We start from the raw sequence: 12,871 nt of genomic DNA on the forward strand, positions 1-12,871 counted from the left end.
TGGTGGATGAAGACAAAGGAAGCGAAGGAGGAGCACCTCATCTTCCCACCGGAGCTGGAGTTTCTTTCCGATCCAATACCGATCTTCTCGCAAGTCAGGAAAACTTGGCAACTAACCAAAAGGGCTCCCCTCAAGGGAACATTCGGCGAAGCGACCAACGCCCTAATGGTAATCTCCACAACAGAGGATCTCCCACAGGTGGAGATCAAGGTGATCTCGGTGAAGGAGATAGAGGAAGGGGATTGCGAGATGGAATTGGAGTTTGTAGCCAGGAAGGAAGTCCTATGGAGCAAGAGGAGTCAAGAATTCATGAACAAGATAGACCCCTCCACTCAGAAGAAGTACAAAGAGTTCTCGAGAACTCACAAAATCCCTGACCCGATGATCATTGTCGCCTGGAACTGCAGAGGGATAGCTCGCAGAGGGTTCCAAGATAACCTGCGCCACCTGTATGATGAACACTTACCCCAAATCCTCATCCTGACTGAAACCAAAACTAGCCCAAAACACACTGAGCGCCTTATGAAGAAGACCCCTTTTGAGAACTATGTACTGGCTGAACCGTATGGGCTCTCTGGCGGAATAATAGTCATGTGGAACCCCCAGTTCATCAATTTTCAGATGATTGGGAAGGATCTCCATGCTATTCACGGCGTTGTGGAGGTAAACACTTCTAACCCTTTTCAATTTTTGATTTCAGCAATTTATGCTAGTACAAAGTTTAAAAGTAGAGTAGAATCATGGCATGAATTAATAGATATGTCCAAACATGTTTCTGTGCCTTGGGTTGTAATGGGAGACTTTAACGAAATCACTTGCCAATCGGATAAACTTGGGGGAAATAGAATAAAACAGTACAGAGCTGATAGGTTTGTAGATGCAATGAATGAATGTGGCTTGATAGATGCTGGTAGTGTAGGAAGTAGATTTACATGGTTCAACAAGCAAAAGGACAATCCCATTTATCAAAAATTAGATAGGGCTTGGTTAAATATGCATTGGCTAAACCTGTTTCCTAACACAACTGTTCATAACCTCCCCAGAATAACATCCGACCATAATCCAATTAAACTTATGACTGATCACAAAGAAAGGGTTGTCCATACCCACCCTCTGTTTAAACTGGAACCACTATGGTATGCTGAACCAGGATTTATTGACATGGTTAATGAAAACCTGAATACTGATTGCTCTAGCCTTGTTCCTAAACTAAATAATATTTCTAAAAAAATGTCTTCTTGGGCAAAGCAAAACATAGGGAATTTCCAAAAAAAAGGGAGAACTCTGTCTGCTAGATTAAAAGGGATCCAAAAGGCCCTTGAAACTAGACCAACCAGTAGGCATCTACTGGAATTAAATGAGGAACTCTCCAAGGAGCTGAGCCTAATTTATGAACAGCAAGAAGCCTTCTGGATGGCCAGGGCAAGGTCTAATTGGATTAAGAGTGGGGATGCTAATACTGGATTCTTTCATAAGTCAGTAATCATAAGGAGGAGAAGAAATAAGATCTCAAAACTCAATTCTGATGTTGGTGTTAGTGTTGAAGGACCTGAACTAGTTCCCCACATTGTCTCCTATTTTACTAAACTCTTCACCTCTGAAAGCACTGTTTCCCCATGTGAGGACCAACTTTACACTAATGAAATTAGTATAGACCACCCAACCTCCATTGAGGAAGTAGGAAGAGCAGTTTTCCAATTAGGAGCCCTGAAAGCACCAGGTAAAGATGGCCTCCATGCCTTCTTATACCAAAAACATTGGGGAAATCTTTGGCAAGACACCTATAACTTTGTAGATAGCATCCTCCAGAATAGGTTCTTCCCCAACTCAGTGAATGATACCACCATCTGCATTATCCCTAAGTCTGAACACCCAGAAACAATCAAGCAATTCAGACCCATCAGCCTTTGTAATGTCAACTACAAGATTGTTTCCAAAGTCTTAGTGAATAGAATCAGACCTCACCTTGGTGACCTAATTTCTCCCAATCAGAATAGTTTCCTCCCAGGGAGAGGTTATGAGATAAACTACATAGCTGCCTCTGAAATTCTACACTCCATGAAAACCAGGAAAGGCAAATTTGGGTGGTTTGCTTTTAAGATTGATCTAGAAAAGGCCTATGATAGGTTGGAGTGGAATTTCATTAGGTTCTGTTTAGCCAGAAAAGGTTTCAGCAAAAACTCCTGTGACCTGATTATGAACTGTGTAGCCTCCCCATCCACATCCATCATTGTTAATGGTCAACCATCCCCCAGCTTTAGAACTTCTAGAGGTATTAGACAAGGAGACCTTTTATCACCATACATCTTCATCCTTTGCATGGAATACCTTGCTGACCTCATCACAGAATCAGCAACAAAAGGGGACTGGAAACCCTTCTGCCTTAGGAGGAATGGCATCCCAATAACTCATCTCATGTTTGCTGATGACCTCATTCTCTTTGGGGACACTTCTAACAAAACTCTTCAAAGCATAAGAAATGTACTTGGGAATTTTTGGGAGGTTTCTGGCCAAAAGATGAACAATGCAAAGAGTAAAATGTACTTCTCAAAGAAAACTCCTCAAGAACAAAAGGATCTGTTCTGTTCAGCCCTAGAAGTCCAGCCTAGCCCAGACCTAGGTACTTACCTTGGATTCCCCTTGACTGATAAGAGGCCAACAAAGAACCAAACTGAATATGTCTGTAGGAACATTAAAAGTAAGTTGGCCTCATGGAAAGCAAAGTGCCTGAGCAAAGCTGGAAGACTAGTCCTCATTAAGGCCTCCCTCACTGCCATAGCCAATTACTCCATGCAAGTACTTTATCTCCCCAAGAAAACCCTAAAAACAATTGACCAAATCTGTGCAAAATTCTTGTGGGATCCTGAACCTCAAGCCCAGAAAACTCACCTAGTAGCTTGGCTTAAGTCCTGTGGGGATATGAAATTAGGGGGGCTAAGTATCAGAGCAGCAATTATTATGAACTAAGTTTTAATGGCCAAACTCTGCTGGAAGTTTGACACAAACACAAACCTGGCCAGTAAGCTTGTGAAGGATAAGTACATTGAGAACAGACCCTACCCCACTCCCTTCCACAAGGGTTCTCATATATGGCAGTATGTTGGGAAAGGGTGGGATCTATACCAAAAGTTTTCTGCTTGGTACATTGGGGATGGGAAAAATATTAACCTCTGGCATGACAATTGGACAGGGAAAGGTTCCCTTAGATCTCTAGTGGCTGGTCCAATGAACACAGGTGAGGAAAACCAAAAACTCAGTAGCATTATAAGTAATGGGAAGTGGAACATCAAGTACCTTTCCTTCATCCTCCCTGCTGACCTAGTCCTATGGATTCAAGCCATCCCTCTACCCCAATTTGGAAGAGATGACCCCTACTGCTCCCTTACCTTAGGCTTAAAGTTTGACTCAAAAACTGCATATAACACCATTTAGAGGAACCTCTTCCCTGAACTTTTACCAAATGACAAATGGAGTTATATCTGGAAAGCCAGATGCCCACCCAGGATACAATTCTTTCTCTGGCTCATCCTATGGAAAAGTCTCCCAACAGCTTGCCATTTAGCCAGCAGGCACATCATCCCTAACCCCCACTGCATCTTTTGTCCCACTGCCCAAGAAGACATGGCACATATTTTCCTACATTGCCCTAGAGCTCAGGAATTCTGGAATGAAGTTGCTTTTAAACCAATGATTAACCATGTCAATGTTGATTTTGAATACTGGGTTCTTGAAAATTTAAAAACCAACAGTACTGATCCAAATCCTAACACACCCCTCCCCCAAACTCTGTTTGCCTTTTTCTTGTGGAGGATATGGATCAGGAGACACATGTGGGCTTTTCAAAAGGAAAATAAAAACATCACCCCCTGGTGTCAGCAAACCATGTGGCTCTCAAATGAGTTTGAACAGTTCCACACCACCCAAGTTAATCAGCCAAAGCCAATGCATATAGAACCCAAACCCCAATCTCAGTTTTTTATAAAATGTGATGCCACCTTTTGCAGTACCACACTCTTTGCTTCCTATGCTATTGTATGCAGGGATCCAAATCACATATTCATAGCAGGTGTAGCTGGTACATTCACATCAAACTCAGCAAAGACTGCAGAAGCACAATCAATCCTTCTTGCAGTCTCCTGGAGTGTCAACAACAACTGGCAAAACACAACAATCTACTCAGATTGTAAAGCTGCAGTACAAGAGCTAAATGATGACCAAGCACCAACTACAAACCTCACTAACTTGTATGGAAAATGCAGGGCATTGCAAAGAAGCCACGGGAGCCTATGTGTGAAGTTCCAAAGAAGAGAGCAGCTCTTGGAGGTGGACTACGTGGCAAAGAAGGCCAAGGCCCGGTTGAGTCTGTTGGATCAAGGCGTTAAAATTTCCCCCCCACCCATCTTAGCTAATGATATCTCTAGTAACAATGAAACTTATTTTTTGGGAGCATGCTTGCTTCAAAATTATGCCATAAGTGGCTGTATTTTTGCCTCCGAAAGGAGTGCGGCGTCATGAACAAACCGTTTACAACCTTTTGATGTTTATATTTAAATGTAGTGACTCGTTTTCAACCAAAAAAAAAAGTCCACAGCACGTCTGGATCCGCCTTAAGATTGACCAACTAGAATCGCCCTTAAGGTACTATTATTTTCGGCTAAATAGGCAAGTAATATGGCTGATTTTTCTGCTTAAAAATCCTAGATTTTATTGTTTGAATACTTATTAAACTCGCGTATAAATTTGTGACCCTAGGCACATATTTATAGAATCATGGAAAAGGATTTAGAATCCTATTAGAATACTAAATTAATTAATTAGAATCCCTTTAGAACTCTATTTAATTAATTTCTATCTCCTAGGATTAGGATTTAATCATAGCACGATAGCTTTAGGATTCGTATAGCACGCACACGAGCACGAGCACCGCACAGCCCGCGTGCATGCCTCGCAGCCCACACGAACTGCACGACGCCCAACCCATTGCTTCGCAGCCCACATGCTCCGCGTGCGCGCGCCACCCCTTGCTGGGCCTGGCCTTGCGCTGGGCCTGGTGAGGCTTTGGCGTGTGGTTTGATGCGTATGGCTTGCTGCGCGAGGGCCTGGCTTCGTGCTGGGCCTTCGTCTAGCAAGTCTCGTCCGATGCTAATTCGTACGATACGCTTCCGATTAAATTCCCGATTTCGGAATTCATTTCCGATACGAACAATATTTAACATTTCAGATTCCAGAATTAATTTCCGTTTCGAACAAATATTTAATATTTCCGTTTCCGGAACTATTTTCCGATTCCGATAATATTTCCGATTCTGATAATATTTCCGTTTCCGGCGATATTTCCGATTCCGGTAATATTTCCATTTCCGATAATATTTTCCGATACGTACCATTTTTCCGTTTCCGGCAACATCTACGTCTTGGATAATATTTATATTTCCGATACGATCCATATTTCCGTTTCCGGCAATATCATCGTTTCCGGAGTATTCATTTACTTGCCTTTGACGATCTTAGCTCCCACTGAAACCAAGATCCGTCGATTCCGAATATCCATAGATGGAGTATTTAATGCCATTAAATACTTGATCCGTTTACGTACTATTTGTGTGACCCTACGGGTTCAGTCAAGAGTAAGTTGTGGATTAATATCATTAATTCCACTTGAACTGAAGCGGCCTCTAGCTAGGCATTCAGCTCACTTGATCTCACTGAATTATTAACTTGTTAATTAATACTGAACCGCATTTATTAGACTTAACATTAAATGCATACTTGGACCAAGGGCATTATTTCCTTCAGTCTCCCACTTGTCCTTAGAGATAAGTGTGCATTTCCTAATTCCTTTGTCGCTCGATGCTTGCTCTTGAACATAAGGTAAGAGTTGTCATCCTTATTATGTCCAGAGGTGTTTCTCGGTTTCAGAGTTCAACTGATCAAATAAACATATAATCATAGCCTATGATTCATCTGAGCACGGCCATGCATTTTACAGTTTCTAGCTCTCCGAGTGGCCTTGTACAACTTTCAGCATCTCATCCCGATTTATGGGAGGACAATCTCAATATTGCGATCTTGAGATTAGACTTCGTTTGATAGGTGATTACCTGAGTGTTGCCTTTATAGCCTCCTTTTACGGTGCGACGGTTGACAACGTCAAAGTAAGCAGTTCTCAAACAAGTAATCTCAAATCACTTAGGTATTGAGGATTAGTGTCTAATAATTTTAATGAAATTTACTTATGAAAGATTTTTCATCTCTTACAGTAAAGTTTCATAGGTCTGTCCGATACTAGTCTTCCCAAAGTAAGTATCTACGCAAATGATTACGACATTGCCATGTCCACATAGTTCAAGAAACAGAACTACTAGTCATCTTGCATTCCAGTCGTCTAACGTTTTCTATGCGCCCATCTTTATAGAAAACTCCGACCAGGGACCATTTTCAACTTTTGACATTCAAGTTCACTTGATAGGCATTTCTTTGTCACAGGACTGGTCCTGACAGTCTATCTTGAATATTTCGTCAAATTGAAGGGACTCATCATTTAATAAACCACAAATTAAATGGAAAAATGAATTCTATTCATTTATGCAAATGATTAACCAATAATGTTTTACAAAGTATTAAACTCTAAAACTTTAAAACATTAAACAAGGACATCAAAGCCATTCTCCAATATGCTTGATTCCCATAGCTGCAGTGTGCGAGTTGTGCTTCGCCTGCGGAAGAGGTTTAGTCAATGGATCTGAGATGTTGTCATCAGTTCCAATCTTGCTTATCTCGACTTCTTTTCTTTCAACAAACTCTTGTAGAAGGTGAAATCTACGAAGTACATGCTTAACTCTTTGGTGGTGTCTAGGCTCTTTTGCCTGTGCAAAAGCTCCGTTATTATCACAATATAGGGCTATTGGTCCTTTAATGGAGGGGACTACACCAAGTTCACTTATGAACTTCCTTAGCCATGTAGCTTCCTTTGCTGCTTCATGTGCAGCAATGTACCCCGCTTCAGTTGTAGAATCCGCAATGGTGATTTGCTTAGCACTTTTCCAGCTTACTGCACCTCCGTTGAGGCAGAAGACAAACCCAGACTGTGATCTGAAATCATCTTTGTCGGTTTGGAAACTTGTGTCCGTATAGCCTTTAACAATTAATTCATCATCTCCACCACAGACCAGGAAATCATCTTTGTGCCTTTTCAGGTACTTCAGAATGTTCTTGGCAGCAGTCCAATGTGCCTCTCCTGGGTCTGACTGGTATCTGCTCGTAGCACTGAGTGCATACGCAACATCCGGGCGTGTACATATCATAGCATACATTATTGAACCAATCAATGATGCGTATGGAATCCCACTCATTCGTCTACGCTCATCAACTGTTTTTGGGCACTGAGTCTTGCTTAGAGTCATTCCATGAGACATGGGTAGGTAGCCTCGCTTGGAGTCTGCCATCTTGAACCTATCAAGCACCTTATTGATATAAGTGCTTTGACTAAGTCCAATCATCCTTTTAGATCTATCTCTGTAAATCTTGATGCCCAATATGTACTATGCTTCTCCTAGATCCTTCATCGAAAAACATTTCCCAAGCCAAATCTTGACAGAGTTCAACATAGGAATGTCATTTCCGATAAGTAATATGTCGTCGACATATAATACTAGGAAATCAATTTTGCTACCACTGACCTTCTTGTATACACAAGATTCGTCTGCGTTCTTGATGAAACCAAAGTCACTGACTGCTTCATCAAAACGTATATTCCAGCTCCTGGATGCCTGCTTCAATCCGTAGATTGACTTCTTTAGCTTGCATACCTTTTTAGCATTCTTTGGATCCTCAAAACCTTCAGGCTGTGTCATAAACACAGTTTCTGTTAAAACGCCGTTTAAGAAAGCAGTTTTGACATCCATCTGCCATATTTCGTAATCGTAATATGCAGCGATTGCTAACATTATCCGAATAGACTTTAGCATTGCAACTGGTGAAAAGGTTTCATACTAATCCACGCCGTGGACTTGCCTGTAACCTTTTGCAACCAATCTAGCTTTGAAAACTTCAAGTTTCCCATCCTTGTCCTTTTTCAGTTTGAAAACCCATTTGCTTCCAATGGCTTGGTAGCCATCCGGTAAATCGACCAAATCCCATACTTGGTTTTCAGACATGGAGTCTAATTCAGATTGTATGGCTTCTTGCCATTGCTTGGAGCTAGGGCTCGTCATAGCTTGTTTGTAAGTCGCAGGTTCATCACTTTCAAGTAATAGAACGTCATAGCTCTCGTTCGTCAAAATACCTAAGTACCTTTCCGGTTGAGATCTATATCTTTGCGATCTACGCGGGGTTACATCTCTAGATGGTCCTTGATTCTCACCAGATACTTCTAAAGATCTCTGAGTTTCATCCTGAATGTCATCTTGTGAAGGAACTAATGCCCTTGGTCCAAGTATGCATTCTATGTTAAGTCTAATAAATGCGGTTGAGTATTAATTAACAAGTTAATAATTCAGTGAGATCAAGTGAGCTGAATGCCTAGCTAGAGGCCGCTTCAGTTCAAGTGGAATTAATGATATTAATCCACAGCTTACTCTTGACTGAACCCGTAGGGTCACACAAATAGTACGTAAACGGATCAAGTATTTAATGGCATTAAATACTCCATCTATGGATATTCGGAATCGACGGATCTTGGTTTCAATGGGAGCTGAGATCGTCACAGGCAAGAAATGAATACTCCGGAAACGATGATATTGCCGGAAACGGAAATATGGATCGTATCGGAAAATATTATCGGAAATGGAAATATTGCCGGAATCGGAAATATTGCCGGAAACGGAAATATTGTCAGAATCGGAAATATTATCGGAATCGGAAAATAATTCAGGAAACGGAAATATTAAATATTTGTTCGAAACGGAAATTAATTCCGGAATCGGAAATATTAAATGTTGTTCGTATCGGAAATGAATTCCGGAATCGGGAATTTAATCGGAAGCGTATCGTACGAATTAGCATCGGACGAGGCCCGCTAGACGAAGGCCCAGCACGAAGCCAGGCCATCGCCCAGCGAGCCGCACGCAGCAACGCACGCCTCGACCAGGCCCAGCCAAAGGCGCGCGCGCGTGCAGCACCGCACATGGGCTGTGCGCTTGTCGTGGGCCGCAAGGCCTGCGCGGGTGCACGGCTTGTACGATGCGTGTGCGGGAAATCCTAATCCTATTAGGATTCGTGCGAAGATTAAAATCCTAATCCTATTAGATTTGCTTTGTTATTTAGAGACCTAATAAAGTTCTAATTAACAAATCCACATCCTAGTAGGATTACAATTCCTTTTCCATACCTCTATAAATAAGGGCATAGGGTCATTATTTGTATACACGATTTCAAGTATTCAAAGTGATTTTTGAGAGCAAAAATTCAGTCATATAATTGCCTACAATAGCCGAAAATTCTAAGTACCTTAAGGGCGATTCTAGTTGGTCAAGCTTAAGGCGGATCCGGACGTGCTGTGGACTATCTACGGAGGGACGGCATTTGGAGTCCTAAAGACTTGTTCTTGTTCGGTTCGGGCGCAGCTAGGGAAGGCACGCAACAAAGCGTATGCATCTAAACTATGCTAAATGATTATGTGTAAATAATATGTTTTCCTGGCTTTATGGTTTTTCCGCATGATTTATGTTTTGTCATATGAATCATAACCTAACAGTGGTATCAGAGCCTCTTATTATTTTCATAATCTAAATTGCATGAACATGGTTAAATATTACAAATTTGCAAGAATTAAAAGGGGTGATTAATTTTCGTAATTGTTAATTAATTGCAAATTGCGTTTATTTAATTATACGTACGCAGTTTTTCGGCAGTTTCTTCGTTACTAATCCAAATCGAGTGATTTTTGTGTCAATTCCGCATGTAAAAGGCATTCTAAAATTTTGACAAAAACAATATTTTTCGGCCGAACCCAGAATTCTCAAATTCGAAGCCTAACTATGACTTTTCGGAGGTTTTAGTTTTTCGAATGCAAAATTTCGTACATTTAAGATGTTAAATTAAATATTTGCGATTCTTGTTGATAAATCTTGAATTTTTGATTGACCTACTGTATATGTTTAACAAGTTTGAATGCCTAGCCTTGTTAATTATGCAATCTAATTTGTAATTATGATTAATTTGTTGAAAATTGGAATAATTTAGAATTAATTTGATTTTCATAATTAGTTATAATTTAATTAGATACCTATGATTAAAAACCACCATAAAAATTGTAAATTTATGTTAAATTTTAAATTTTTATGACCTAGACTTGAATCCATGTTAATCGGAAATCAATTAAATAATAAATTTTCGATTTTTCGCCCTAAAATTATGAAATTAATATTATTTATTAATTTGTCATTAATTTTGAATATAAATTTTTAATTTTTATGCGATTCGCTCATATAACTTGCACGCACAAAGCAATGGACGCTACGTGTTACCCTTAATGGGTGTTGTATAGTGCGGGCGTGCGACGACGAGCAAGGGAGCTCGTCGCCCATGCGGTACGAATGCAGCGAGCAAGGGCATGGTGCACGAGCACAAGGCAGCAGCTCTGCCTTGTGTCGTAGGCTGTGAGCAATGGGCGTATGGGCAGGGGCGAGAGCAAGGCACGAGCAGTCGCGTGTGGGCAGCAAGCGTGCTGCGCCACAACGCGCACTGCCTCGCGCAAGCATGCGGAGCCTCGCGCGCAGCGAGCGCAAGCTCGCGTGCCACGAGCGCTACGCACAGCGTCGATGGCTCGCGCGCAGCGAGCGTCAGCTCGCATACTGCTGCCTCGTGCGATGAGCGCAAGCTTGCGTGCGGGAAAGGCAGGCGCGCAGCGAGCGATGGCTCGCATGGATCGAGCGCTGGCAAGCGAGCGCAGCGAGCGATGGCTCGCGTGCAGCGAGCGCTGGCGCGCGCAGCGAGCACCAGATCGCGTGTTCGATTGATACCTTGCGATGGTGAGCAGCAGCAATGCGACGCAGCGCATGGGCTGCGGGCACATGGCCAGCAATGGCTGTATGCGTGTAGCCCATGGGCGTGCGTTGCGTGGGATTGTTGCGTTGCGATTAGATCGTTTTGAAATTTTAATTTGAAATTTTCAGTTTACGTAATTTTAATTAATTTTAAAATTAATAATTTAAATTATTTTCTTGGATTTTAATTTTGAATATTGTAATTATAATAAATTTTATTTATTCTAATTATTTTACTAAAATTAAAATCATGAATTAATTTAAATACGACTGAAATTAAATTAAACTTTTTGGATTCAATTATAAATTTATATGAGCTTTAAATTTTAATTAAATTTGTATGTTTCCGGTTAGACTAGCAATACATTTTTATGTTTAAAATTAGTAAAGCATATGAATTTATTGGTTTAAGTGGGAGCCCTTTTTTTAGTCATAAACTCTTGATTAGGTCTACAAATCCTTAAGGTTAAAACAATTTGATTAGAATTAATAAGGACTGAATAATTTGTAGATTATTGGTGCCCTTGATTAATTGCTGCAAATGTTTATGTGATGCATAATGTGTTTTACTAACCAGCTATGTGGGCCATTCATGATAATGAATGGGTGAATGGTATATATTGTATATGTACTGTTTTGCAGGTTATGAAGTGACTAGTATGGCCCAAATAGGATAGAAAATATGGTCTGCGTACCATTAATTTGAATGTAATAGGTCTAAAGTACCAAAGTTGTTTTTCAATTCAAATATGGTCTGCGTACCATCAAATAGTTGTAATTAGTTTTAATTATAGCTTATCCTATTTGAAGAAAATGGTTCCTCCCATGGAGATTTTCAAGACGGACTTTGAAGTTGAAGCTTCAAGATGAAGTCGGGCCATACTAGATCACATTTATCTTATGCATGTTTTAAGTTATTTATTGCTTTAAATATGTCTTAAAATGCATGAGATCAAAGCTTGATTATGTTGCATGATTAAGGATTTTAGTTCACTTAAAATCTAACCAACATAGTAAGAGCCTGAAGTTCCAAACTTAAAAATTGAGTTAAAAGGTGCCATGCCAAAATATACACTTGCTTGGATATCCTTTACATCAATCTAGTAATAGTTTTCGCTCAGCGAGGTGTTACTTATTGGTCCTAAAGGGGCAAGGTACACAAATAATTGTGAGTACATGTTAGTTTTGGTGAAACTCAACGATATAAGTAAGGAGTCCTTTTATGTCGTGGCAAAATCGATAGGTTTACCTAATAAGTTCTTAGACGTACCTATCAACCAAGAATAGTTTCTAGACTATTAGCAAAAGGTTTTCCTCGATTGGTAGTGAATCCAAGAACGATTCACGGAAATGAGAGAAAATGAGCAATTTAAAATGTACGTTTCTTATAGCGACTTTTATGGTTGTTTTCGAGTATCAAAATCAAATGGCAAACCAATTGGTGCTTATGAATTCAAAATACACTGTAGTTTTGAGATCATAAAGCATTGAGTTTAAACGCTCAGCTTTACCAATGGTTAACAACCTAATATCTTTGTCCATTTATTTCTCGAATGAGTCTAGTCCCTAGACATTCGAATAGATTGATGCTTAGAGAACTTTAGAAGCTTCTGGTAAGATCATCTAGTTGAAACAGAATATTCAACATAAATAAAATGGTAAGAACTCTGTTGGAATGACATCGGACATGTCTAACAAAGTATAAAAGTCAACACTATAGAATTCAATTCTTAAGACTATAAGAAAGGGTACAAGAAATAGGAAAACAAGGAACAAATGAAAGGAATTTACGATTCCGTTTCTACCTATAAGTTTATGTTTAAAGAAAAGTGACCTAGCAATCAAACTTCCTTGGTATCATATACCGCTTGAGGTTCTTACTTCGG

This window comes from Spinacia oleracea, chromosome 5 (genome assembly GCF_020520425.1).
Source record: "Spinacia oleracea cultivar Varoflay chromosome 5, BTI_SOV_V1, whole genome shotgun sequence".
Classification (NCBI taxonomy): domain Eukaryota; kingdom Viridiplantae; phylum Streptophyta; class Magnoliopsida; order Caryophyllales; family Amaranthaceae; genus Spinacia; species Spinacia oleracea.